This window comes from Cervus canadensis, chromosome 33 (genome assembly GCF_019320065.1).
Source record: "Cervus canadensis isolate Bull #8, Minnesota chromosome 33, ASM1932006v1, whole genome shotgun sequence".
Lineage (NCBI taxonomy): Eukaryota > Metazoa > Chordata > Mammalia > Artiodactyla > Cervidae > Cervus > Cervus canadensis.
In genome coordinates this window covers 30756573-30784119 of record NC_057418.1, presented here as the reverse complement: position 1 = coordinate 30784119, position 27547 = coordinate 30756573, and the positions used below count along the sequence as shown (strand labels likewise).

General features: G+C 47.2%; 2 long non-coding RNA genes across 2 annotated transcripts; both read left to right on the top strand.

Annotated features, from left to right (window-relative positions):
- Positions 1-1279: 1279 nt before the first annotated feature.
- On the top strand, positions 1280-27088 carry LOC122434212. Its single transcript, XR_006267298.1, has 2 exons — positions 1280-1876; positions 26781-27088. It is a non-coding gene; the product is annotated as an uncharacterized LOC122434212 (long non-coding RNA).
- LOC122434213 lies at positions 19520-24719 on the top strand. The gene is made up of 2 exons (XR_006267299.1): positions 19520-19620; positions 24367-24719. It is a non-coding gene; the product is annotated as an uncharacterized LOC122434213 (long non-coding RNA).
- Positions 27089-27547: the final 459 nt, after the last annotated feature.

Below are 27547 nucleotides of genomic sequence, written 5' to 3'. Positions count from 1 at the left end.
CTGGAGGCCTGTGGTGACTTTCCTTTCAGGTAAGCTGTACGAGGAAAGAGACATGGCGTCAGAGGAGGTCACACTTGGGTTCTGATGCCCAATGAGACAGAGTTTGTAGATGTTCCAGTGAGACCTGGGGGAGGGGGAGCTGAGGAGCTGAGCGCCCCCTTTCCAGATCAGTGCAACCAGGCTCTTTGGCATCAGACCATGCAGTTCAGTTCAGTTCAGTCACTCAGTCGTGTCAGACTCTGCGACCCCATGGACTGCAGCACATCAGGCCTCCCTGTCCATCACCAACTCCCGGAGTTTACCCAAACTCATGTCCACTGCGTCAGTGATGCCATCCAACCATCTAATCCTCTGTCGTCTCCTTCTCCTCCTGCCTTCAACCTTTCCTAGCATCAGGGTCTTTTCAAATGAGTCAGTTCTTCACATCAGGTGACCAAAGTATTGGAGTTTCAGCTACAGCATCAGTCCTTCCAGTGAATATTCAGGATTGATTTCCTTTAGGATGGATCTCCTTGCAATCCAAGGGACTCTCAAGAGCCAATACCAGAGTCCAAAAGCATCAATTCTTTGGCCAAGCAGTGGGGTGTGTCATAGAGCTGTAACATACTGCCTCCAAGTCTCACTTCTTGTCAAAAAGGTTTTTCAAGTTCATGATAACCTCTTTTCCCCCCACAGTTTTCAATCAGATGAAGAGTCGGTGCGTTTCTTTTCCTGCGCCCCCTACATTGGAAGCACAGAGTGTCACCCAGGGAAGTCCAATAGCTGGTGCATTTCTGACCGCTGTCCAATACATTTCACAAATGGAAAGCTCTCCTTCTGATGCTCAGAAAGCCACATCCGATGGCACAGTAGGAGTCACATCGGTGTTGTCCCCCCTGGAGACATCGATCAGAACACGTTCTGGTGGGCTGGCCACCCAGACTCTCGTCATTTCTCACCAATTAGCCAGAGAGGCTGTGTGTGTGCTGAGTCTGGGCTGTGTCTGATGACATGGGACCAGACATGGCAAAAGATGCATGTGATCTGCCTTCACACGTAGAGCAGCTACTTCCCCCCGGTGATGGGGGGATGGGGTCCCTGAACCCAGCCTTAAAGCACTTCCGCAGCATTGCTACAAACACCACCATGCACAGTGTAGGGGTGAAGGAGAACAGACCACAGGACGTTGACAACAGTCGAAGCTGAGCCAGGACTTCACGGGAATCCAGAGTTTTCTCAGCGTTTGTCTACATATGAAATTTCCTTTAAGAAAGCATCTTTGAAAGGGGTAGGTGTCAAGTTCCCCGCCTTGATGTGGAAGGACGTAGACACCTCGAGAGACCGGAAGCTGGTGGTTTTCTGCTGACGTGAGAATGTGGGGTGCGTGTTACCCTCCCACCGTGGGGCACGCTGACTTACTTTTGCCCACATAGGTCAGTTGTTCGAAATAAGCATTCGTGTTCATAGTCTGCTGTGGCCAGATAATAGAGAAACGAGCCGTACACGGACCTCAGACCTGGTGATTTTTCAACTTGTGCTCTGTGAGAAGATGCTTCAGAAGGAAACACACAAGTCCTTGTCCCTGTGGAGTCTATGCTGGTGGCGGGAGGAGGGCAGACACAGCAGACGTGGATGTTCATGGCGATGTGGAGAAAACAAAGTGGGAGGGGGCGTGGGTTCACCGAGGGAAAAGGCCGTTCTCAGCACAGGATGGCCTGGGAAGACCTCACCCAGCAAGCAGCAGCGGCCTGTGCTCCAGAGCAGAGAGAGGAGTCAGAGAGCCGTGAGGAGCGTCCCTGGCCAGGGCGCAGCAGGTGCAAAGGCCCTGAGGTGCGTCGGTGTTAACGTCCAGGAGATCAGCGTGGCTGGAGCAGAGCGAGCGGCGGAGTGGTAGGAGGTGAGTCAGAGAACTAAAGGCGCGGCAGGGCGGGTCCTGTGAGCAGCTCTGGGATCTGCAGCTTTACTCTGGGCAGGATGGGAACCACTGTCAGCTTTGAGCAGTAAGACGAAGTGGCTCGGTTATCACCTGCCAAGGCACTTCGGCAGGTGGGCAAGGGAAGAAGCAGAGAGACCCGCTAAGTCCCCTGCACGGATCCAAGTCTGAGGCGACGGGGGCCTGGAGCAGGTGGCTGAGCGGGGAGATGAGACGGAAGGCGAGATCTCGGAGGAGAGGGAGGAGGGTTTTCTGCCATGTTGGACGTGCGATCCGGGAGAACGAGGCGTCCCGGAGGACTCGAGGCAACCGCGGCATTGGTGCTGGTGGTGATGGGCTGGTGGGTGAGTGGGGCTCAGGGCTGCCCCACGTCCAAGCCGAACAGCTCACTTTTTATGGGCTTATTGTTTGGGGAAAAAGGCTTATTGCAAAAGAAAATTTGTATGTTAAAGTCTACTGGTGTTATAATTAACTCTGTCCCTGCAGAGAGACTGTCGCCCAGGGGGCAGTTCAGACAGAAACACACCAGAGAGCAAGACCTCCTGGCCACTGGCCTGCCTGGAAACAGCAGCCTGCACTACTAGGCACCCGGGCGAGGACCCAGCACAGTCCTGCCCGGAGGGTGGGTGGGCAGTGCTCGCCTCCAAGTGTAGCAGGAAGTGAATTTGGCCTCCCTTGAGCTCACAAGTGAACTCCAAGCTGACACTGCAGTGGTGGAGCCTCTGGGAAGCTCAAAGTACCCTTACTTTGCTCCTAGAGTCCCCTCGTGACTCAGCTGGTAAAGAATCTGCCTGCAATGCAGGAGACCTGGGTTCAATCCCTGGGTTGGGAAGATCCCCTGGAGAAGGGAAAGGCTACCCACTCCAGTATTCTGGCCTGGAGAATTCCATGGACAGAGGAGCCTGGCAGGCTACCGTCCATGTGGTCACAAAGAGTCAGACACGACTGAGCGACTGTCCTTTTAAGGCCAAGCTCGGCTGTGTGTCCTCAAGTCCCATGTTGATTATTATCTTTATTTTGTGCAAAACAAAAAGTGTCCCCAGGGCCTTCCCAGGAGGTCCAGCGGCGAAGACTCAGTGCTTCTACTGCAGGGGCACAGATTCAATCCCCGCTTAGGGAACCAGGATCCCGCGTGCTGCACGGCATGGCCAAAAAATTAATAGTCCCCATGTGTATTAGGGGTCTTCCCCTCATCAGTGAGCCCTGTGGTCTGAGTTATGATAAGATCCCCGGAGCTGAGGGACGTTTACACACGCTTGGCCCACAGTTCACTGTCACCGGAGACTGTGCCGCAACCTCCAGCATGTTTGATGAGCATGAGGAACCTGTGCCTGGTTAATGCCTGTGTTGACTCTTTCATCCATAGAGACGATCTTATTTTTTCCTTTATCATGAGAAAAATTAGGGACCGCTTGTGAGTTTCCGTGTAGAAGCAAAAATTGTAGAAACAACTGCTGTCTGCTAACAAAGGATAAGTGTGGGTGGATGTGGGGCACCGGGTGAAGAGGTCACGGGGTGAGGGGGTGAATGGGTGACCTGAGAGCAAAAACGGGGAGCCATTGGCCTCCATGCACCTCACTGTCACCCCCTGGCTCCTCCTCCTCTGGCCCCACCCACCCCCTCCTCCCCCCACCCCACCTGCAGGAGCCTCCTCAAGACCTCCTGAGCAGGGGGACTCTCCCCAAGCCGTCCTGAGCAGGACTCGCTGCATGTCAGGCAGGCCTCCCAAGCCCTGGATATCCTGGTCTCATCTTCTCCTCCAAAACTCTACAAATGAAAACAGGCTACTTTGCCCTTTCTTTGGTTTTCAAGTAAACATTTCCTTAGGTACTAATCAGATTAACTGTCACCCCACTTCCTGAAGCTGCCACCCTTGCTTCAAGGAGATGCTGCCCTGATTTCCCAAGCCCAGCAAGGTAGCTCTGGCCAGGTTAAAACTGGGTCTCTCGTTGCATCCATGAAGAGTCAGAAATACCGAAAGGAGCCAGGGTCCCCGCAGGGTCCCCATCTGCAGGCCCTGCTAGCAGAATCCTGGGCAGGGAGGGACGCCTCTGGGATTTTTCCAGGTCGGTCGGCCTCCTGGGAAAGGAAGTAAAGGCACCCGTGGAACCTCATGAGCTTGACACTGAAGCTCTCAGAAAAAGACCAAGGCGAATACCCCAGGTCCGCTGGGGCCACGCAGGGTCAGGGCCTTCTGGGGGTGGACTGTCCGGGGCAGACACCACACACTGGCGGATGACAGCTCCTGGTCACTCTGTGTCTGGTTCACAAAGAGTTTTCTAATTACTTACCAAGGTTTTGAAATGGGGGAGGCGGGGTTCTATCACATGAAAAATCCAGATTTGCGGCTTCTCTTAAAACCTGAGAAGACTGGGCCCCACGGAGCCCACCTCTCCCGGGGCAGCAGTGGGCTGCCTGCGTCTGCCTCCCCCGACCCGGGCCCTTCGGTTCCTTGCTGTCCCCGGTGTCCCCGGCCGTGTTCCTGGCCACGCCCGTCTTTTCCACCCCCTGTCTGGTATTTGAGTGTGGCCCTGAGGGAGAGTCGGCTGGCTGTATCGTCTCCTAACGGAAGCTGTAGGAAGCCCCCGAGGGTGGGAATAGCCACCTGCAAGCTCAACAAAAGGTTAAAGACAAGGATGGCTGGGCCTTCCCCACCAGGGAACCCTCACACACCCCCTCCTCCTGCAAAACTCCTCATTCAGCGCCTGGGCAGGAGACAGGGCCCACATCAGCTATGTGAGCAGAAAGAATTTCCTAACTGTCATTTACAGGGGCTTCCCTGATGATAGCTGGGTGGTAAAGAGTCCGCTTGCCGATGCAGGAGACACGGGTTCGATCCCTGGTCCGGGAGGATCCCACATGCCGTGGGGGCAACTAAACCCAGGCGTTACTGAGCCTGTGCTTGAGAGCTCAAGAGCCCCAAGCACTGAGGCGTGCGAGCCCTGGAGCGCACATCCCGCGACCAGAGAGGCCACCGCGACGAGAAGCCTGCACACCCAACCAGAGAGAAGCCCGTGCGGCAAGGAAGGCCCCGCACAGCCAAAAATCAACAAATAAAATTATGGAAGTGGAAAGTGTGAGAGTGAACGTCGCTCAGTCGTGTCTGACTCTTTGCGACCCCATGGTCTATGCAGTCCATGGATTTCTCCAGCAAGAATACTGGAGTGGGTAGCCTTTCCCTTCTCCAGGGGATCTTCCCAACCCAGGGATCAAACCCAGGTCTCCCACACTGCGGGCAGTTTCTTTACCAGCTGAGCTACAAGAATCCTGGAGTGAAGGCCAATCCTGAAGCCCAAGAACCCTGGAGTGGGTGGCCTAGCCCTTCTCCAGCAGATCTTCCCAACCCAGGAATCAAACAGGGGTCTCCTGCCCTGCAGGCGGATTCTTTACCAGTTGAGCTATCAGGGAAGCTGTCTTTACATATAAAGTTGTAAACTAGGAACTGAAAGACAAAAGGAAGCTATAAAACCACCTTTAAGGACGCATGACACTTTTCACAGGAACTGGAGGAGATGTACCCTGAGACTGGGGAGCAAAGAGAAGAGATGAGGCTAGTGTTACTAAGTCTGTGAGCCTGGAGGAGGCCCCCAAGACCCCGGAATCCAGGTCTCTGAGGTGCCAGAGTCTCTAAAGTGGGCTCAGTGATGCCGGTGGGGCTGACGGTCACGGGATCACAAGCTGTGATGGGAAAAACAACTCTTGAGAAAAACAGTCTTTAAGGAAAACAACTCTGTTTTTCTGAGCTGCCACTTAGGCATTTTACTGTCTGATAACCCTGCTCACACCCAGAGCCTGGAGATAAGAGTTAAAGATGCCTGAAACCAGTTCCTGCTTTATTCTTCCAGGGGCGCCTTGTAAAAATGTCCACTTGAAAAAAAAAAGACCACTTAAGAGTTAAGCCTGTGAAAAGCCAGCCCCAACCATCTAATACGCAGTGGCAGTTTGCTCCCCAGTGACCTGGGATGGGGGCTGGCCTTCCTCTCGGCTCACGGGGCCCCCTCACTTCTGGGATCTGTCAGTAATAATACATCTTATGACTCCACTTCCTTTGTGTGGGTCTATTGAAACTGCACCTTCAATCAAAATGACCCCGGGTGGTTTTCACTTCCCCAAAGTGGAGCTCGGTTATGGAGGGAGCTCCCTGCCACTCCCGTGGGGGTGGGGGGCCTTGTGCCCTCCCCGCCCCCCCATTCAGCGGGTCATAATCTGCATATTCCTGATTTCAATACACCAGCTCTGGCTTCTCAGCACAGAAGCAGGCACTAGCCCATAGGAAGCAAGCAGGAAGGAGCTGCCCTCCTTCAACCTTCCCTGTGGCGCCCCCAGCTGGCAGAACCTGGGAGGAGCCACTGCAAATCAGACCTTGGCAACATTCAAGTCGCTCAGTCGTGTCTGACTCTTTGTGACCCCGTGGACTAGACAGTCCATGGAATTCTCCAGGCCAGAATACTGGAGTGGGTAGCCCTTCCCTTCTCCAGAGGATCTTCGCAACCCAGGTCTCCTGCATTGCAGGCAGATTCTTTACTAGCTGAGCCACAAGAGAAGACCTGGTTTGCAGAGCCCGTGCAAGTGTAGGGGCTGGTTGGTGAGAGTAACCAGGTGAGTTGATTGATGTCTGGCCCAGAGGGCTCCCTCTGACCCCTGCTTGTGCTCAGAGTTTCCAACTGAGCTGTATCCCTACAATAAGCTTTTAGTACCTCCTCGATGTCAGCCCCATTCTCCATGCAGAGCATGTAATATCATCAAGGTAGGTACCATTCCTGCCCTGGTGGACCTGGCAGTCAACCTGGACTCTTTAAAAAAAAAATCGATTACTTTTCTACTCGGTTCTAGCATCGAGCTCCACCTCTGCTGCTCTGCAACCACAGCCAAGACGTGGACGCCACCTCAGTGCCCCTCTGCAGAGGGTGGGTAAAGAAGATCTGGGTCATATATGCAGTGGAATGTTACACAGCCATAAAAAAGAAAGAAAGAATGCCATTTGCAGCAACATGGATGGACCTAGAGATTATCACACTAAGTGAAGTCAGACCGAGAGACAAATAACATATGATACTGCTTATGTGGAAGCTAAAAATTGACACAAATGAATTTATTTACAAAATGAAAGACACTCACAGATTTAGAAAGCAGCTTATGATTACCAAAGGGGAAAGGTGGGGGTGGGGAGTGGTAAATTAGAAGGTGGGGATTAATGTATTTTTGTTATTGTTCAGTCACTAAGTTGTGTCCAACTCTTTGTGATCCCCCACGGACGGCAGCACACCAGGCTTCCCTGTCTATCACCATGTCCTGGGGTTTGCTCAGACTCATGCCCATTGAGTCAGTAATGCCATCCAATCATCTCAACTGTATACACACCACTATATATAACACAGATATACAGTGGTGCAATATAATGGATAATATATACATAATATAACAGATACACGTGTGTGTTAGTCACTCAGTCATGTCCAACTCTGCAACCCCATGGACTGTAGCCTTCCAGGCTCTTCTGTCCATAGACTTCTCCAGGCAAGAATACTGGAGTGGGTTACTATTCCCTTCTCCAGGGGATTTTTCCTGACCCAGGGATCAAACCCAGGTCTCCTGCATTGCAGGCGGATGCAATACCATCTGAGCTACTAGGGAAGCCCCAAACAGATAAGCAGTAGTGTAATATAACAGATAACATATATATATAATATAATATATAGTAGTACTAAGTATAATGTATAGTAGTAGTAATCAACAAGGACCTGCTGTTGATTATAGCACAGGGAACTCTACTCAATACTCTGTAATAACCTATATAGGAAAATAATTTGAAAAAGAAAAATATGTATATATGTATAACTAAACCACTTTGCTATATACTTGAAACTAGCACAACATTGTAAATCAATCATCAATACTGCAATATAAAATAAAAACTTGGAGGGAATTCCCTGGTAGTCCAGTGGTTAAGACTCAGCTTCAAATGCAGGCGGTGTGAGTTTGACCTCTGGTCAGGGATGTAAGATCCCACATGCTGCGTGGCATGGCCAAACATAAAATAAATTTTTAAAACTATGGAACCATTAAAGAAAACATCAAGAAATTTGTAAACTCCTAAATATAAAAAAATTAAAGTCTTTCACTCTTCTGCTAGGTTCTAGCATCAGGCTCTGTCCCTGCTGCCGTGTGACTATTGCATGCACGTGTATTCTTGGTGGAAAATAAACGTAACAAAATGGGACCATCTGGATCATGCTTAAGTGTACAGTTCGGTGGTTCTGAGTACACTTGCAGTGTTATACAGCCATCACCACCATCCATCTCCAGAACTTTTTTATCTTGTAAAACTGAAACCATGTCCATTAAACAACAACCCCTTATTGGTCCCTCTCCCCAACCTCTAGCAAATAACATTTGACTTTCTGTCCCATGAATCTCGTTACCCTAAGTACCTCACTTACGTGGAATCCTTTTCTGTCTGGCTTATTTCACTTAGCATGATGTCTTCAAGGTTCATCCATGTTGTAACATGTATCGGAACTAGCATCCCTCGTGCCACATAGCTTGGCCAAAAAGAATTATGTTTCTAAAGCATATTTCTTGACACAGGAAAATCATATGGTTTGATGTAAGGTACAAAAAACTGAATACAAAACAGTAATTTATAAATACCCCTTTAAAAGTAGTAAGAGGAAAGATGAGAAGAAGCTATAGTTAGAGAGTTTGGGATGCACATGTACACTCTGTCGTATTTAAAATGGACAGCCAACAAGGAATTACTTTATAGCACATGGAACTCTGTTCAATATTATGTGGTAGCCTGGATGAGAGGGGAGTTTGGGGGAGAATGGATCCATGTATATGTATGGTGGAGTTCCTTCAATGCTCACCTGAAATTATCACAACACTGTTAATTGGCTATATCCCAATACAAAATAAAAAGCTTAAAAAACTACTAAGAGGAAGTATATAAAAATGTTAAGAGTTATCTCTCGCATTGATCACTATTAGTCCTCTGTATTTTCCTACTTCCCAGATCCTCTGTAATAAACATTTAATATATTTCAATGATTAAAACAAGATAAGCATTATTAAGCAAACACAGTAGCAGCAGTAGATGCCCTGAAGTGGCTGCCAGCCAAGGAGAGCACGTACAACTGCATGGAACTCTGCCAGGGGAAAATAAGGGCATAGACGGTGACGGAGAGGATGCAGCTATTTTTGTTACCGTTGCTATGGTTACCTGAGCCCTTGCCCCCGCTTTCCACGCTGGTGTGGGATGGACAAACTGGGGTGACCGAGAGTTCACATGAAATGTAATATCCCCCCAGCTCATTGCCATCCCGTAACAGAGAGGACTCAAGAATCAGGGGAAGCATCATTAGCTACCAAGACTTTCACTAATGAGGGACTCTCCTCTTTTCCCTCCAGAGTTGTTACATAAATGGGCCAGAGAAGGCTCCAGTGCATTGCCTAAAATGGTCCCCACGTCGTTTTCTTCTTCAGGCTAGGACTGTTAGCTCAGAGCCCACTGTTGCTCAACCTCAGGTTCTCATACATTCAGTTGTTCCACGGATAGTCTAAATAAATGTATTTTTAGCCATTTGGAGCCCACCCACTTTACATACCCAATGAAACAGCAACACACCCGCCGAGCTGTGCTGTCTCTCCAGTCATGCCCAAGCCCTTGCGACCCCAGGGACCGTAGCCCGCCAGGCTCCTCTGTCCATGGGATTCTCCAGGCAAGAATACTGGAGCCGGTTGCCACACCCTTCTCCAGAGGATCTTCCCGATCCAGGGATCGAACTCACATCTCTACATCTCTTACTTTGGCAATGTTTGGAAGGCTCTTTACCACTAGTGCCACCTGGGAAGCCCTTTTACTTATTAGGAAAATGCAAAATAAAACCACAATGAGATACCACTACACATGCACCAGCATCACTAAAATAAACCCTGACAACACCAACTGCAGGTGAGGGTGTAGAACAATAGGAACCCTCATCCACGGCTGTCGGGGCAAACAGTTAAAACTGCTCCAGAAAACCCAGGTCCTATCTCCTAAAGAGGGACACGGACACACTCATGACTCAGCCATCCCACTCTCCAGTAAACACCAAACGCAAGTGCACACATATGTTCACCAGAAGACTCATTCCAGAATGTTCAGAGCCACATAAGTTGACATATCATCAAATCAGAAATAACCCACAGAGACATAACATATCCACGAGCCATGGAGAAGACAAGACCTGTGGTGATAAAAGACCCTTCTAGATTCTCCAGAGAAACAGAATTAATAGGAGAGATAGATAAATGCAGAGGATATGGATATAGACACACACACACATATATATGTATGTATAAATGGTTAGTTTTAAGGAGTTGGCTCATGTGATTTGGAGGCTGAGACATCCTTAGATTTGCAGTTGGCAACTGGATATTCAGGAGAGTTGACAGTGTAGGTTCCAGTTCCAGTCCAAGTCCAAAGCGAGGTCGCCACCTGGAGGCAGGCAGGCAAAGGAGGCCCATTCTCCCTCACTCAGCCTCTTCTGTTCAAGTCTCCAGTGGGCTGGACGAGGCCTATCCATGTTGAGGGCGGGGGGGCGGATTTGCTTCACTCAGTCTATCAGTTAAAATGTTAATCTCATCCTGAAACACCCAGAGTCAGGTTTAGCCAAAAATCTGAGCACCCGGTGGTCAGGTTGATACATTCAGTTAACCACCCTAGAGCCCAGCCGCCCTTGGGCGCACTCCAACCTACCCTGCTGCTGAGTGACGTCACCTGGACACGTAAGCCCCCTCTGCCCCGGAGTTCCCCGTCCTCTTCCTCCATCAGGTGGCGGTCCAGTGCCCCCTGTCCCCGGATGGTCTCCTGTCGAGAGGGACCGTCTCATGGGCAACCTGTCCAAGTGCCGCCCAGTAACGTTTGCTGTGCAACACTGCCGCCGTGTGGTCTTGTCACCTCCTTGATCAGCCTCAACAGCGTCTCACGGAAGAACTTCTGTGTGACCCTTCCTGCCCTGTCCAACCTCTTGGAAGAAGGGTAACTTTGAAATCCCCATACTCTCCGCATCAGATTTGTCCCCATCCTCCTTTAATTTCTTGTCCACAGCCCAAAGAATTCTTGAGGGTGTGCTGGGGAGGAGGAGCAGGCAGGGCGAATGCAGTATCCCGCCCCCATCTTCTAAGCTGATCTCAACCAAGAAGAGCAAAGTCAGAGCTTAAACTACACTGAGACCTGTAGTGGTGCCCAGCACTGAAAAGTCCATGATGCCCACCAGCTGCCCTCGATGAACTTCAAAATAAGAACACTAAACTAAACTATAACATTCCAAGCTTACATGCGTGCTGAAATTAAAAATCACTTCTAAAAAAAATAAAAATAAAAATCACTTCTAGATTTTTCTGAATGCAAAATGCTACACAAGTTTATGGAAAACAAATATATCATGTTCAAAAAACGCTTTGTTTTGCTTTGGTTTTGATCCCTGGCTTGTTGGTATACTCAGCCTATGGAACAGTCCTCCACTGCTTATACTCAAGCCTGGTACAGAACATAGATTCTTTAAGCCAGGACCACAAGCTGATGCTTAGCATAGTACAGGGCATGTAGAAGATGCTCCATAAATGTTTGAACTGATTTGAACAGATAAGGTGGAGAATTATAACAACTTTAAATCTATATACTATGCAGAATTGTCTTTTTCTTCTAGTGGCTCTCAAGTTATTGAAATAATATAATATCAAGAATACTGTAATATATTTATTGTTGTATTCTTTATTAATAAGAGAAAATTTGTTTAAAAGAATCAAAAGGGAAAAATTCTTCTTGCATGATCCGTGAAGAAAATAGTTGATAAGGAATTCCCTGGCATTCCAGTGGTTAGGATTCAGTTTCACTGACAGGGGCCCATGTTTGATCCCTGGCTGGGGAACTAGGTCCCCAAAAGCTGATGGTGCAGTCAAAAAAATTTTGGTAAACTGAACTCCATCAAAATTTAAAAACTTCTGCTCTGTGAAAGACAATGTCAGGAGAATGAGAAGACAGGCCACAGGCTGGGAAAAAACATTTGCAAAAGACACATCTGATAACTGTCATTCAAAATATACAAAGAACACTTTAGTTCAGTCTCTCAGTTGTGTCTGACTCTGCGACCCATGAACTGCAGCACACCAGGCCTCCCTGTCCATCACCAACTCCCGGAGCTCGCTCAAACCCATGTCCATCCAGTCAGTGATGCCATCCAACCATCTCATCCTCTGTCATCCCCTTCTCCCGCCTTCAATCTTTCCCAGCATCAGGGTCTTTTCCAATGAGTCAGTTCTTCACATCGGGTGGCCAAACGATTGCAGTTTCAGCTTCAGCATCAGCCCTTCCAATGAATATTCAGGACTGATCTCCTTTAGGACGGACAGGTTTGATCTAAAATGACCATGGCCGACCACTGCGCAGCTAGTAGAATGGCCAGAATCCAGAAGTCTGACAGCGCCAGCTACTGGTGAGGATGCGGAACAACAGGAAGGCTCATTCATGCTGGTGGGAAGGCAAAATGTTACCGTCTCTGTGGAAGACAGTTGGGCAGTTTTGTAAAGTTTCCTACAAAACTAAACATCCTAAATATACCATACGACCCCTCAGTCCCCCTTGGTGTTTACCCAGAGGCGCTGAAAACGTTGTTGTTGTTTAGTCGCTCAGTCAAGTCTGATCCTTTGTGACCCGGTGGACTGTAGGCTGCCAGGCTCCTCTGTCCATGGAATTCTCCAGGCAAGAATACCAGAGCGGGCTGCCATTTCCTTCTCCAGGGATCTTCCCGACTCAGGGGTTGAACCTGGATCTCCTGTCCTGGGAGGTGGATTCTTTACCACTGAGAAACCAAGGAAGCCTGTTGAAAACTTAGGTCCACACAAAAACCTGTGCTTGAGTGTTTACAGCAGATTTATTTAAAATTGCCAAAACTTGGAAGCAACAAGGTGTCTTAACAGGTGAGTGAATAGATAAGCCATGGTACATACAGATGATAGAATATTATTTTGGGTTGAAAAGAAATGAGCTGTCAAGCCACAAAAAGAAACTTCAAATACAAATTACTAAATGAAAGAAGTCAATCTGAACTGGCTACATACTGTACGGTTTCAACTATTAATAAATAGCATTCTGGAAAAGGAAAAACTATAGAGATTGTTAAAAAAAAAAACTCTGGTGGTTGCCAGGGGTTTGGGGGAGAGAGGACTAGTTAGAGCACAAAGGATTTCTAGAGCAATGAAACTACTCTGTATGATAGACACTATAGTGATGGATATATATCACTATGCATTCAAATCCATAGCACGTACTGAACTGCCTTGTAGACCACGGACTGAGTGATTACGATGTGTCAGTGTAGGTCCATCAGTGGTACCCAATATAGCCTCTGGCGGAGACTGTTGATAACAGAGGGGGCTGTACATATATGGGGCTGGGGGCATATATGGAGTCTCTGCATCTTTCTCTCAATTTTGTTGTGAACCTGAAACAACGCTAAAAAAATGAAATCTTAAAAAATTTCCTTCTTAACCAAGCATTTCATTACTTCCTAAATTTAAATAGTGAGATTATTTTTTCAAAACTCAGATCTCTATGTGGTAGAAAAAAGCTGCACAATTATATAACCCTTTCTGTTGCCAAAGCCTGATATAAATTAACTAAAAGTTCAGAACTGTACATTAAAAACATGCAATTTTTTGGATCATTGAAAGAAAATATGGGAGACAACTGACCCCAACCTTTCATTTGTCTTGTTATTCAGTAATTAATAAATATATTTAGAAATGTCCTTTCCTTCACAAAAATATTATGCCAGAGGAAGAATTAATGTTCCTCATAAAAAGATGAGACAGAACTTGTAAAATGTTATTTATAGCATTTTCAGCAGAAAACTGAAGAATAATTTATTTGGCTTATTATGTTCTGCTTATCTTTGAAAGCCAACAAAACTCCAAACTCCTGAGTTCTTAAATGTCAGAACCCTGTGATTAAGTGTCTTGAGATCTACAATCTGTCGGAGCCTATTATTTGTAGAAAGATAGCTGCTTCTGCCAGATATATTATACCCTAAGACATGGGATGCTTGAGATTTTCTCTTTGTTCGAAGTCAGCAGAGAATAAACTAAGCTCCTATTGGGACCCGTGGAGGGGTGCACCCCCGGCAGGGGAGTGCAAACCTGAAATAGAAAAAGTCTTCCAAAACTGCAGTTGAGTCTCAAAGCAGCTCAGCTCATGACTGGGCTGAAGTTCTCAAACTCCACTCCATCTACTTCACCAAAGTTTGCAGTGAACCTTCTCTGGTGGACAATAACATCACCCAGAACTTCTGCACTGTTCTTAAACTAGGATCTGTGGACGCCCAGATCTTTTGAGCAATAGTTCAATACAACTGGTTTCTTTGTAATCTCATGCATTTTATTCTTTGCATTTAAAAATATTCTTCTAAGGAAGTGGAGAAGGAAATGGCAACCCCCTTCAATATTCTTGCCTGGAGAATCCCATAGACAGAGGAGCCTGGTGGGCTACAGTCCATGGGGTCACAAAGAGTTGGACACGGCTGAGTGTCTGTCACTTCACTTCTAAGGAAGAATCACTAGAAGTAAGTCAGAAAGAGAAAAATAACATATATTAAACACATATCTGTGGAATCTAGAGAAATGGTATAGAAATCTTATTTGCAAAACAGAAATAGAGACTCATAGAGAACAAATATTTGGACATCAAGGAGGGAATTGGGTGGGATGAACTGGGAGACTGGAATAGGCATATTAACACTGTTGATATTATGTATAAAATAGATCACTAACGAGAACCTAGTGCACACCTCAGGAAACCTTACTCAGTGCTCTATGGAGACCTAAATGGGAAGGAAATCCAAAAAAAGAGGGGTTATGTGTGTGTGTGTAACTGGTTCAGCTTGATGTACAGTAGAAAGGAACACAGCCTTGTAAAGCAATTATACTCCAGTCAAAATTAATCTACAAAAATAAAAAAGGAATCACTAGGCTGACAAAGAGATCATGATATGTATTTCTCATATACAATGTCCAGAGCTCAACCAAAAATGACCAAGCATACCAAGGACATAGGACCAAGCATAAAATCAACTATATTTCCACACACTAGGAGCAGCTAGGAAGCACAATGAAAACAAAACAAAATCGTCACCATTTACAAGAGCCATGAAAACCACAGAAATGAATCTGATAAAATATGTGCAAGACAATTACTCAGAAAACGAAACTTTTGTTGAAATTCGCTCAAAATGACTTACAAATAGAAAAATATTTCATATTCACATGTAAAAAACATTTCATATCATAAAGTCATAATTCTCTACCTAAACTGATCTATGTTTTCCATACAATTCCAAACACAATCTCCATAGGATTTTATGTAAAATGTATTCTAATAATGTATGTGTAACATCAAAATGTTAAAGTAGTTCCCCAAAAGACCGTGAGAGAGAGGTTCATGGGAAAATGGATTATTAGGAAATGTTCCTGAGAAACTAATGGTGAAAGGGGCCAAATAAAGGAATTCAAGGAAGACATTGGCAGCATTTGCTACATCACTCCTAAAGAAATAAATCAGGTGAGGAAAGTTCGCTAATGGATATCGAGACTTATCTAAAGCTATTGGTAATTAAGGCAGTATGGTCTTGTCAGAGAGAATTTTTTTTAAAAATTCCAGTGGAAAAAATTCAAGGTGCCAGCAGGGCCGTGCTTCCTCCACAGGCTCAAGAGAGGAAGTCTTCCTTGTCTCCTGGTGGTTGCTGGCCATCTTTAGCGTTCTTCAGCATGTAGATGCATCTCCAATTTCCACTTTTGATTTCACGTGGCACCCTTACTAGCACACACATTGGATTCAAGGCTTTCTCTCATCTAACATGACCCCATCATAACTTAATTGCATAAGTTGCAAAGACTCTGTTTCCAAATAAGGTTACAGTCTGAGATTCTGAGTGGACATGATTTTTTTTTGTTTGTTTTTCTTATTTATTTATTTATTTGGAGTGGACATGAATTTGCGGGGAGGAGAGGACACTATTCAAGTCATAAATGGCTAATCACCATAGAAAGATGTTAAACCCTTTCAGACTCTGGTAAATGCAAATTAGATCTACCACAGCATACTGTTTCTCATTCCTCTCGACTGGTGAACATTGAGATGTGCAGGGAGGATCCGCCAGATCCTCTGGACCAGTGAATGGATCAGGTGGACTCACGTGTGGGGAAGTGAGAGCTGGTTCATGCGATCTAACCCATCACACTTCAGAAAACACTCCGCTATGGTGTCGTCAATCTGCCTCAGCAAGCTTGCTTCCGGGTATGTGCCGGAGAGAAATTCTCACACAAGTGTACTGAAAGACATATATAGTAAAACTTCTAAATAGCAGCATTTCTGGTTAATAAAAAAAGACACCTGAAAACAATTCACTTGCAAGAGAATAAATAAACTGTGTTCTTTCTGCAGTCAAAATAAATGGACTACACCACACAGAAGAGCATAGGGGAATTTCTCAACACAATGTTGAGTGGGGGAGGGGGGAAAGCAATCTACAGAAAACAACATAGAATATGATATCATTTTTATACAAAAACTACATAGAATGTGATATCATTTTTACACAAAATACACAAAGGTAAATGATGTTATACAGCACGCATGACAAAATGTTAACTGAAAGACCGTGATCGATGCGAGTGGAATAGATTCAACGTGGACATCTTGGCTGCCCTGAAGGAATTTCCAAAAGCAGAATCTGAGCCTGGCACACAGAAGGCGAAAGAGGACAAATCACTTATTCATTGTCAGTTTTTCCTGTGAAAGCTTCCTTCCTTCATTCATTCAACAGTTACGGAGAGACAAGAACTGTCAGAGAGGGGTCCTCTCTGGGGGCTGAAAGGGTGGGTGGGTCGGCCCTGGCTCATTCTGGGAAAGGAAGGGGCTTCAAAAGGGGGGAGGGAAACAGGGTACATAAAGAGCTTAAATTTTATTTTGAAACATTAAGCTCCTTGATGGAAGAAGATTTCGATTCCTGTAACCATGACACAATTCATGTTTTATTCATAATCCCACCTACTGTTCATTCTTATCTTCCTCAAACTAATTCCAGCCTTCTTCGCTCATTGCTTGAGTGTTTGGTCATGTCCTTTAGCCTCATGTGACATTGACTAATTTATCTGTGATTCCCCTGAAGACGCTTTAGCCCTTCGTGCTTCCAGCCCCAGCTGTCTTACATTTTCAGTCTGTACCCTGCAACTTGCCGCGTTTTGCCCAGGAACATCAGGTTTTCCTGCATGGTGGGCCATTCTTATTGACACTTTGTGGTGGTTCCCTTGGAAATGGATCTGGTGGCTCACGAAGCAGGAATTTGCAGACACTCCCTAGAGGCCACCCTAATCCTCCACTCCCCGGGGTTCTTGTGGTCTGCTGGGTGGGCAGAGGCAGCTTAGCATCCTACAGAACCTTCCTTGAAAACCTGAGATGAGAACCCTGGAGAGGCCCCAGGTCTGTTTCTTCTGTAGAGCTTAATAGCGCTATTAGCTGCTGCGCTGGGGGAGGAAGACAGGGGACAAAACTGAGAAGCCAGAACAGCAAGATTTTGTTTTCCTAACAGCGAAACTCTGCCCTGCTTATCTCTGCAAAAGATGTCGAGCTGGCAGGAAGTCTTAATTTCTCCCCAGTGATGCCTCGTGTCATCTACATGATATAGATCTCTCCACTTCCGTTTCAGAGCTCATGCTGGAAGCCATCTTTGGTCACCATGGAAAAAATTCTGATACGGAAGTAAGATGAGGAAAATGTCTGGGGTTAGACTGCCACAGCCTGGGTCCTGGTAGTCACAGCTGCCATCAACCGGCGTGAGGATGTAGGTCAGAAAAATAAGGATCATAACAGTATGTCCTTATAAGACTGCATTGGGCTTCCCTGATGGCTCAGACAGTTAAGAATTTGCCTACAATGCGGGAGACCTGGGTTCGATCCTTGGGTCAGGAAGATCCCATGGAGAACGAAATGGCCACCCACTCCAGTATTCTGGGCCTGGAGAATTCCATGGGCAGAGGAGCCTGGTACAGTCCATAGGGTCTCAAAGAGTCGGACACCACTGAGCGACTAACACTTTCATAAGTCTGCATTAATTGAGACAGACATCTCACTAAATCTGAGAAAAGTGCCTGGCAAATAGTAGATATCCATTCAAGCTTGTAGTATTAGTTTCTACTTCTCACAAGGTTGGTGTCATTCTTTAGGCAAAGTCTCATAAGAGCGGCCAATTGGTCTTACTTCTGAAGTCACACAAACTCCAGAAAAGAGCATTGCTCTAAATCTCACTCCTGGGAATATACCCAGACAAAAGTGTAATTCAAAAAGATAGATTCACCCCTATGTTCATAGCAGCACTATTCACAATAGCCAAGACAAGGAAACAATCTAAATGTCCATCAACAGATGAAGAAGATGTGGTGTATATATACGATGGAATACTACTCAGCCATAAAAGAATGAAATAATGCCATTTGCAGCAACATGAATGGACCTAGAGATTATCATACTAAGTGAAGTAAGTCGGAAAGAGAAAGATAAATACCATATGACATCACTTACATGTGGAATCTAAAATATGACACAAATGAACTTATCTGTGAAACAGAAACAGACTTACAGACACAGAAACTTGTGATTGCCAAGGGGTGGGGGTAGGGGAAGGATGGATTGGGAGTTTGGGATTAGCAGATGCAAACTATTAAATGTAGAATGAGTAAACAGCAAAGTCCCATTAAATAGTGCAGGGAATATTCAATATCCTGTAATAAACCACAGTGGGAAAGAATAGGAAAAAGAATATATATGTATAACTGAATCACTGGGGTACAGCAGAAATGAGCACATTGTTGTAAATCAACTTGGCTTCAATGAAATGAATCTTTTTAACCAAAGAACATTGCTCTAAGAGATGTGAAAAATTTGCAGCACAAAATCAACTCTTCCCCCTTCTGTTTAAAACATGAGTCCCACACATACCCAAACTTAAAGTTGCCTAAGTTTCTAGAAACAGTGAGAAAGTTTGTCCTATAGCTTCTTATGAAAAATCATGGAATTGAAGAAAAAAACTCACGCTGCTGGTCATTATATAACTTTTTATTATCCTCCACTTTTCACATGTAGATCGTGTGAAAACCACACCATAAGATGCACCATTGAGATGTGCAGATTGAAGCTCAACGGAATGTAAATTGCATGAAAAATATCTTAATTTTTCAGAGGCTAATTACTGAAATGATGAATATTTGCGACCACGTGACTTTATGTTTAGAGTTTCCTATTTTGTTGCTTCCCTCTAAACCCGGAACAGGATTTCAGGGCAAGAAAATGGGAGGGGCTTCCCTGATGGCTCAGTGGTAGAGAATCTGCCTGCCGATGTAGGAGACATGGGTTCGATCCCTGGTCCGGGAAGATCCCACGTGCCGAGGAGCACTAAGCCAGTGCCCCACAACTACTGAGTCTGTGTTCTAGACCCTGGGAGTCACAGCTACTGAGCCCACACGCTCTAGGGCCCGTGCTCTGCAACAGGTGAAGCCACCACAGTGAGAAGCCCGAGCAGCAACAAAGACCCAGCATAGTCGGAAAAAAAAAAAAAAAGTCAGAAAAGGCAACCTCCGGACATCCCGGAATCGGAGCTGATGCGGTAACGGAGGTGCTTTGTGAGGGAGAGGGAGGTAGGTGGGGGCGGTCCTTAGAAATGGGGGAGGGGCCTGTGCGGACGCCGGGCAGCAAAGACAGTGGGCCAAGCAGGCCTTTGCCGTTTCAGCGGGTCCGATGACGCGGAGCGTCTGTGGACTGCAGAGGTCCAGGCCTCTGGAGGGAGGAGCCCCTTCCACCTGCCCCCCGGCAGGCAGCCGGGTCCTGACTCTGCCCAGCAGGGGATGAGAGAGCAACCCTGAGGCGGGCAGAGGCGACAGGCGGCCCAGCCCAGGCTCCAGGCGATGGGGACGCGGCCAGTGTCAACAGCAGTAGCCTGGCCAGCCCTGCGTGAGGCCGCCACTCAGCCTCCTGGGCAGAAGCCCAAGCACTTTCTGTTGGTGAGGTCACACACGGATGCCCGCTCCCCTGTGCCCAGGGTAGCACGTACGCACAACAGGCCGCCACAGCAGGACTTCGCAGAGAAGAACGGCTCCCCGGAGGGAGAGAAGACAAGAAGCAGGGATGACCTAAGTTCACAGAGCCTCGGAGCAGTGCTTCCCAACCATCCATCGCCACGGACATTATCTTCTTGCTTTTATTAACGATCCATCGCAGACTGTTTCTTTTGCAAAATATGACAAAAGGAAACGACTGGAAAAATGAAGTGGACCACAAAGTCACGCAAAGTACAAGTCCAATGTCTTCATGATCGGATTCAACCCAGACGTGAAACTCTTCTCCCCAGTGACTATCAACTTTCTCAATGCTTCCTCTTGGCGTGATCTCCCTGTGGACCAGGAACCAGTCCAAGAGTCACTCGGGCCGGAAGAAGGCCTTTCTCTGAGAACAGGAGTCTTCCCCTGGTCTTGTCCCAGGCTGCGGACCAAGGTGGGAGCTGGCATCTCTTTGGGGACACCTCCTGAGATAACTTTAACCTGCAGTTTGTTCTCCAGCATCTAACAAACACCGCTCAACTCCTAAGACCCCAGTGTCCGGCCTTGTCCTCCCTGATACTGCCGTCACCAAACAGACCAGCTTTAACGAGCACCCCCGGTCACTCAGAGAGAGGGTACCAGGTCACCCCATCTCCTGGGCCACTCGCCCAGCATTATAATTTTGTTTTGTTCCCCTTTGTGCTGTCTTCTGGCTTTCCTGGTGGCTCAGAGGGTAATGCGTCTGCCTGCAATGTGGGAGACCCAGGTTCGATCCCCGGGTCAGGAAGATCCCCTGGAGAAGGAAATGGCAAGCCACTCCAGTACTTTTGCCTGGAAAATTCCATGGACAGAGGGGCCTGGCAAGCTACAGTCGATGGGATTGCAGAGAGTCACACACGAGCGCAGGGAGGAGACACACAAGGACCCAGGGACTCTAACGTCTGTATCCTCAGTGATGCTTGGCCATCTCTAGCATCATCCTCTCTCTTCTCAGTTCGTCAGATTTTAAGACAAATAAGGAAAATGAAAGTGAGGAATACATTCTGTGAGAAAACATCAAAGTGAGCAGCCGTGGTCTAAGAGTGATGATTAACACCGGCAGGTGGGTGCAGAGAGGGCTCTGTACCTGCTTCCCCAAGGTCGGGCCCAGAGAACACAGCTGGATAGGGAGGACGGAGCAGGATCACCCAGCTGATGGACATGCTCCACGCAAGTGAGACTAACATTGATCTCCCTGCTTCACGTGTCTAACAGAAGACCCTTCAAACCTGACACTCAACCATAAACACCCTTATTTGTGGTCTGCAGAGATAAAAGGCAAGATTGGGGGGCAGGGGGTAAGCCCTCCAAAAATGCAGTCTGAGCTGTCGTGCCCTCACTGGGGTAGTGAGTCCCTGACTCAGTCAGACACAGGAGGGAAAGGACCCCTCGGTCTCTTGGCCACATCTATCTCCTCTCTCCTTGGAAAAAGGAAGGTAGGAAGGCTTGGGAGCTCACTTGGATTTCCCATGAATATTCATGCGTATTCAAGCTGTAAGGATACCGAAGGATTTTTAATGGTGGTTCATTGTGCCGTTATTTTACTTGTGTTCTAAGGGATATTGTTAGCTTTCTGTGTTTGACTAAGAGCAAGTCACTCTAAAGGGGATGCTTTGATGAAAAGCCTATATCAGTACATCAGTGTGATCATGACATTTGCATTAGTAATATCCTGAAATATTTATCCCACAACTAGGGACAAGGCTTATGTTCTTACATGAGTATGGTGATGGTACAAAGCTTGCAAGTACTAATCAATCCAATATTAAGAATGTTCTGTTTTTTAAATTTGTTAGCAATTAGAGTTTATTCATGCTGTACCCAAGAGCCATATGTGAGAGCTTTATCCTTCTAAACCCTAACAAGAATTCTTATTCATGAATATTTCATTCCTAGTTCCTGAAAAACTCTAATAAGTCCCTCTGGATTCAGAGAATACAGTTTGGTATGGCTGAATAAAAGTCTCTGAGAATAGAATTGAAATCATATTTACAACCAAGAGTATTTCTACGATAGATTATTTCTCCTTCATTTTCTACTAATAGTATCACCTTATGATTTTTGAAAAATGACATTTCTCAGCTTTACACCAGTCTCATCCCTCAGGTTTGAGTCCGGATGTCTGCTGGTCCTTTTGCAAAGTTCAGTCTCCAGGAAACAGCGAGGTCAGGATCCCGAGAAGATGGGCTGTCACCCTGAAGGCAATTGCAGAAGAGGGATTCCCTAAATTCTCTAGGTCAGGAGTAGCGTGGGACAGCTGCCACCAAAGCTGGCCACCACTTCTTGTTTTCCTACAAATTAAGAGTGATTTTTCACATTTTTTAATGGTTTAAGAAAAAAGAATTTTTATGACACACATAAATTACATGAGATTTAATTTTTAGTATCTGTAAATAAAGTACAATTGGCACACAGCCATGCTCATTTATTTACTATGGTTTCCAGCTGCTTTCATATAAAAAATGGCAGAGCTGAGTTCTTGAAACACAGACTGCAGGGCCTCCCAAGCCCCAGAGGCTTCCTCTGTGACCTCTGCATGGTTTTGCTGAGGTCGAGTGGGTCTGCTCCAGAGGAGACCACACTCAACTGAAAATACCGACTCTGAGCTATATTGTTGATTAACCTCCTGTCTCTGCGCTGGCCCTGGGGACAGCGCCAGGGCCATGCCCCCCTGGGTGACAGAGGAAATCTGTCTCCTTTCCTTGTCATCAATGCTATGAGCTTGGTGCTCAGCACGGGCCACACACCGTTGAGCGAGCTGAGAAGCACACCTACTGCCTCAGGAGTGTAAGCACTGATTGTTTTATTTTCCTAAAATAGACGTTACATGAAATTTACCTTGTTGATTTTTGAGTATACATTTCAGTAGCATTAAGGACTTTCACAGTGATATGCAGCCATCACCACATCTCCAGAGCTTTTTCATCTTCCTAAACTCAAACTCAGTCCCCACTAGACAATAGCTCCCCACTCCCCTTCTTCCAGCCCCTAGCACCCACCCCTCCACTTTCTGTCTCTAGGAATTTGCTTCCTTTGGGCACCTCACTTATGTGGAATCATGTAGTGTTTGTCCGTCTGTGATCGGTCCATTGCTTAGAATGATGTCTTCAAGAAACAACTAACTTTTGGTGGCTGTTTAGGCTTCCCTGGTGGCTCAGATGGTAAAAAATCTGCCTGCAATGCAAGAGACACAGGTTCGATCCCTGCGTTGGGATGATCCCCTGGAGAAGAAAATGGCAACCCACTCCAGTATTCTTGCCTGGAGATTCCCATGGACAGAGGAGCCTGACGGGCTATAGTCCACGGGGTCACAGAGAGTCAGACATGACTGAGCAACTAACACTTTCACTTCACTTTCCCAGTTTACACGGAGTTTCACACACATTATCTCTCTGACTTGGCATAGCTACTTTGTGGGGCAGGCTTTTACTCCGTTAGAACAGAATCTGTCAGGCAACTCCGGGGCCACCCTGAGGTCACCTGCAAGCAGTGTTCTCACCTTGAGCCACACCGTATCTGGACACAGAGCAGGCCCAGAAGAGCCGGAGGTTGCCACTCTGAGAGTGACCCTTGCCTATGAGGGGTGGGAGGTGACACCACTTTTATCCCCAAGGAGGACAGTTCTGAGGTGAGTTACTTGCATCCCTCAGAGGGTTCCCACTGTCCTGGGCCCCTGTACTCCCTGGTCACCCTCTTTTGACTTCCTCGCTTCCGTCTGAATTCCTCACTCCCTCTTGTGTTCCCTGGGACAACCTTCCACAGAGACTATAGACACAAAATCCTTGCCTCAGGCTCTGCTTTGGACAGTATAGATAACTGTCTATGCATCTGTACTATAGAGTGTAGATAACTGAGTCAGAGGGTAACGTGTTGACCCTTGCACACCTAGTATGCCTAGAGTCGTCCTCTTCTCATTCCAAGTGCGGTGTCCTCTCGCTTCTCCCCTCCTTGCAAGACGAGGTCTCTGCCTCAAGCATTTAGTCTGGTCTTGACTGAGAGAGATTAGAAAGAGAGTGTTAGCCTAGAACTCTCTTCCCTACGGGGAGTGCCCTGGGGAACAAATGACCTCAACTGAGACTCCTCACAGAGAATCTAACCTCAATCAGACAGCTTTGTAAAAATGTTGTACTCAGGGAAATGGTCCTATTTTCAGCAGGATATACCTGATCTGTCAAGACTGATTACTATAAACAAATGTGGAATGAATAGGTTTATGGGGGCTGGGGTCCTCCTAGGTGGAGGAATCTGAGAGTTGTTGCCTAACGGATTAATTTTGTTTTTTTCAGGGATCGATCGAGCAGGATAGTGAGAGAGGAAGGGTCAGGGGAAAGTGCCAGCCAGAGTGTGGAGACAGAAGGAGTTTGGAAGAGCCGCCCAGGGGACGGAGGAAGAGCTAAAGGGAACCTGATGAAAGGCCAGTCTGCTAGGACTCCAGCCCCTGGGCAGGAGCCCTGATCACGCTGTTAGGTAGTTAGAATAGGAAACAGGAGTCCAGAAGGGTGATGGCTAAAAGACAAGGAAGGGAGAAGCCCGCGAAAATAGAACAAAGGAAGGTCCGAGTATTGGAGTTAGGACCTCAGGTAGAAGAAACAGCACTCCTGGCTAGCCCAATTTACATAGGGCAGGCCCAGGGTGAGGAGAAAAGACATATAAAAAGAGGAGCCAAAATGGGCCGGGGGCCTCTCTTCTCTTCGAGTCTTTTGGGTCGGCATGCCCTCACGTCTCAAGGATGTATTTTCCTTTGGTGGTGGTGGTTTAGTTGCCTAGTCGTGTCCGACTCTTTGTGACCCCATGGACTATAGCCTGCCAGGCTCCTCTGTCCATGGGATTCTCCAGGCAAGAACACTGGAGTACGTTGCCATTTCCTTCTCCAGGGGATCTTCCCAACCCAGGGATCGAACTTGTGTCTCCTGTATTGCAGGCAGATTCTTACCAACTGAGCTATGCAGGAAACTATTTTCCTTTACTTTCTCAATAAAACTGAGCTGTAACACTGGTCCATCGGAGGACTGTAACTCTGCTCTGTCCATCACTTCAAATTTTTGTTGTGACAAGACAGAACCGAGGAAGTAACAAGCTCTCCTGACACCTATGGTGCCATGACTTGGCCATTCTGGACTCCTTTTTCCTATTCTACCTACCTAGTAAGACCAAAGGGAGGGTTCTCTGCTCCGCTCAGCAGCCTGGGTGGGACAGAGAATGAGGGGGTGAGAGAATCAAGAGACACGTGAGCTGAGAGTGGCCGGACCTGGGCCAGCAGAGGTCTCACAGACTGGGTGAGAGATGACACAGGGGGGACTCCAAAGGGGGTGGGCCCACGGCCAGAGGTAAGGGTCTCCGTGGTGTAGAAATCCAGGGGTGGTGGAGCAAGAAAGCAGGTGATTGTGACCAGACGGTCACGCCATGGGGTTTTGGTTTCCAGAAGGGGCCTGGCTTGAGAGGCAGTGGGACTCAGGGTACAGCCCAGAAAGGAGAGGAGCTGCGGGTCCCTTGAATTGACACGGGGAAGGAGGCCAGTGGAGGACTTGCAGAGAAATTCTAAGACGCTAGAATGCCACCCTGGCCAGACTGGACAACAATGTGAGTGGGAAGAAAGAGAGGCCTGGGAGCCATATTCCAAGGAACTTGAAGAATGTGGTGCCAGGAAGCCAAAAATAATAGCGACAAAGAGACAGGAGGGGGTGGTGGGCAGGACTGGATGGGTCTCCAAGGACCACTTCCCCAGCCGGTCTGCAGACTGAGTGGCTGGCCTTGCTCCCCAACACCCCTCCCACTCCCACCCCATGTGGCCATGTCCTGGTCTTCACTCCTGCCTGCCCTCTGCCTGGAATCCTCTTGCTCCTTGGTTTTTTGAAATCCCACCTCCCTTCCAGCAACCAGTGTACCTCCATGGAACATTCCCTTTTTACTACAAAAGATTGGATTCCCTTCCTCCTGACTGCCACCCAACTTTGTTTATAACACCCTCCTGACACTGACTGTGTGCAGCCTGGAGCTGTAGACACCTGTGTGTACCTTCCTCTCCTATTCTAGAAGACAGGGGCTTCTACACTTGCTCATCTTGGCCTTGTTCTCATCCTGGAGTCAGCAGAGAAAGCCATGCATGAATATTTGCAGCACAAATGCTTTGAATCCTTCCCCTTCATCAAGACCAAGCACTCTATTCTAGCAGCCTCAACCCCATGCCCCGGGAATTCTCAGAATGGCACCTAGTAATCCATGATGACTTAAGCAGATTGTCTAAATACCCAGTGGATATAAATGATGATCTGGTCTCCTCTTCATATTTGCATATTATTTTAACTCTTCTTGTTTTAGTTTTAACCTTATAGATCATATTTGGGAGCAGTTTTTAGATGAAGAGAGAGAAATTTGTCCTGGCAACCCTGTCCGATTCTGACTCTTACTTGTTTGCAAGGCATCACTCTTTAAAACGTTAGAAGAATTTTTATATTCATTATTACATTCAATTTCCCACTTTATCTGCAGGAAGGCAGTAAGTGGGGGGCTTCCCATTTAGTTCATCATATTCTCCTTGGGTGAAAACTCCTTGTTTCCAAGAGTATCTGAGTTCCTCTTTGAGACCAAGATCCCTTTGAGATGAGATGAGGTTGTTCCGTCTTTCACTGAACCAGAGGCATTAGGGGAGGTGACTATAAACAAAGTGGACTCTCATCTCCCATTTTCTGTTCTTTCCCAGTGAAGATGCTCTGTTTTCAATCAAAAACAAGATCATCCTAAATGTCACCACTCAACACCCATCTGGACTCCTGAAAGCAAGCTGCCTTGTTTCTGAATCAGATGTCATCACCCACTGAAAAGCCTCCCGCCTCCAAGCTGGGCCGGGTGGGAACGCCTCATCCATCTCTCCCAGCGAGGCTGGGTTACAGGTGACCATTTCCTGCTGAAGAAAGGGGATGGAGCAGAAACAGGTGGCAACTGAGAGCCAGGTTATCACAGCTTCTTTGACCCTTTGGAGCCCAACAATTACAGAAATACTTGTTGTTCAGTCGTGTCCGACTCTTTTGTGACTGTAGCCCACCAGTCTCCTCTGTCCAAGGGATTTCCCAGGCAAGAATACTGGGAAATCCCAGGCTGCCATTTCCTTCTCCAGGGGATCTTCCCAACCCAGGGACTGAACCCACATTTCCCACAGTGGCAGGCAGATTCTTTACCACTGAGCCACCTGGGAAGCCCATAAATAGTAATGGGCTCATTTATGGGTGTGAACATTTTACTCCCTACAGAGCCACATGGAGCATTGCCATTTTTCATGGGACACCCAGAAGGGACAGCAGGAAACCAAACATAGTCTCCAGGCCGGGATGGGGGTCCCAAGATGCGCTGCCTGAAGGTACAGACACAGGTCCAAGTAGGAGAGCCGCAGGGCACTGAGATGCAGGGAAATCCTGCTGAGGTCTGTCTCGCGAGAAATGTCCTGTTTCCCTCTGAGATGCGGCCACGCTC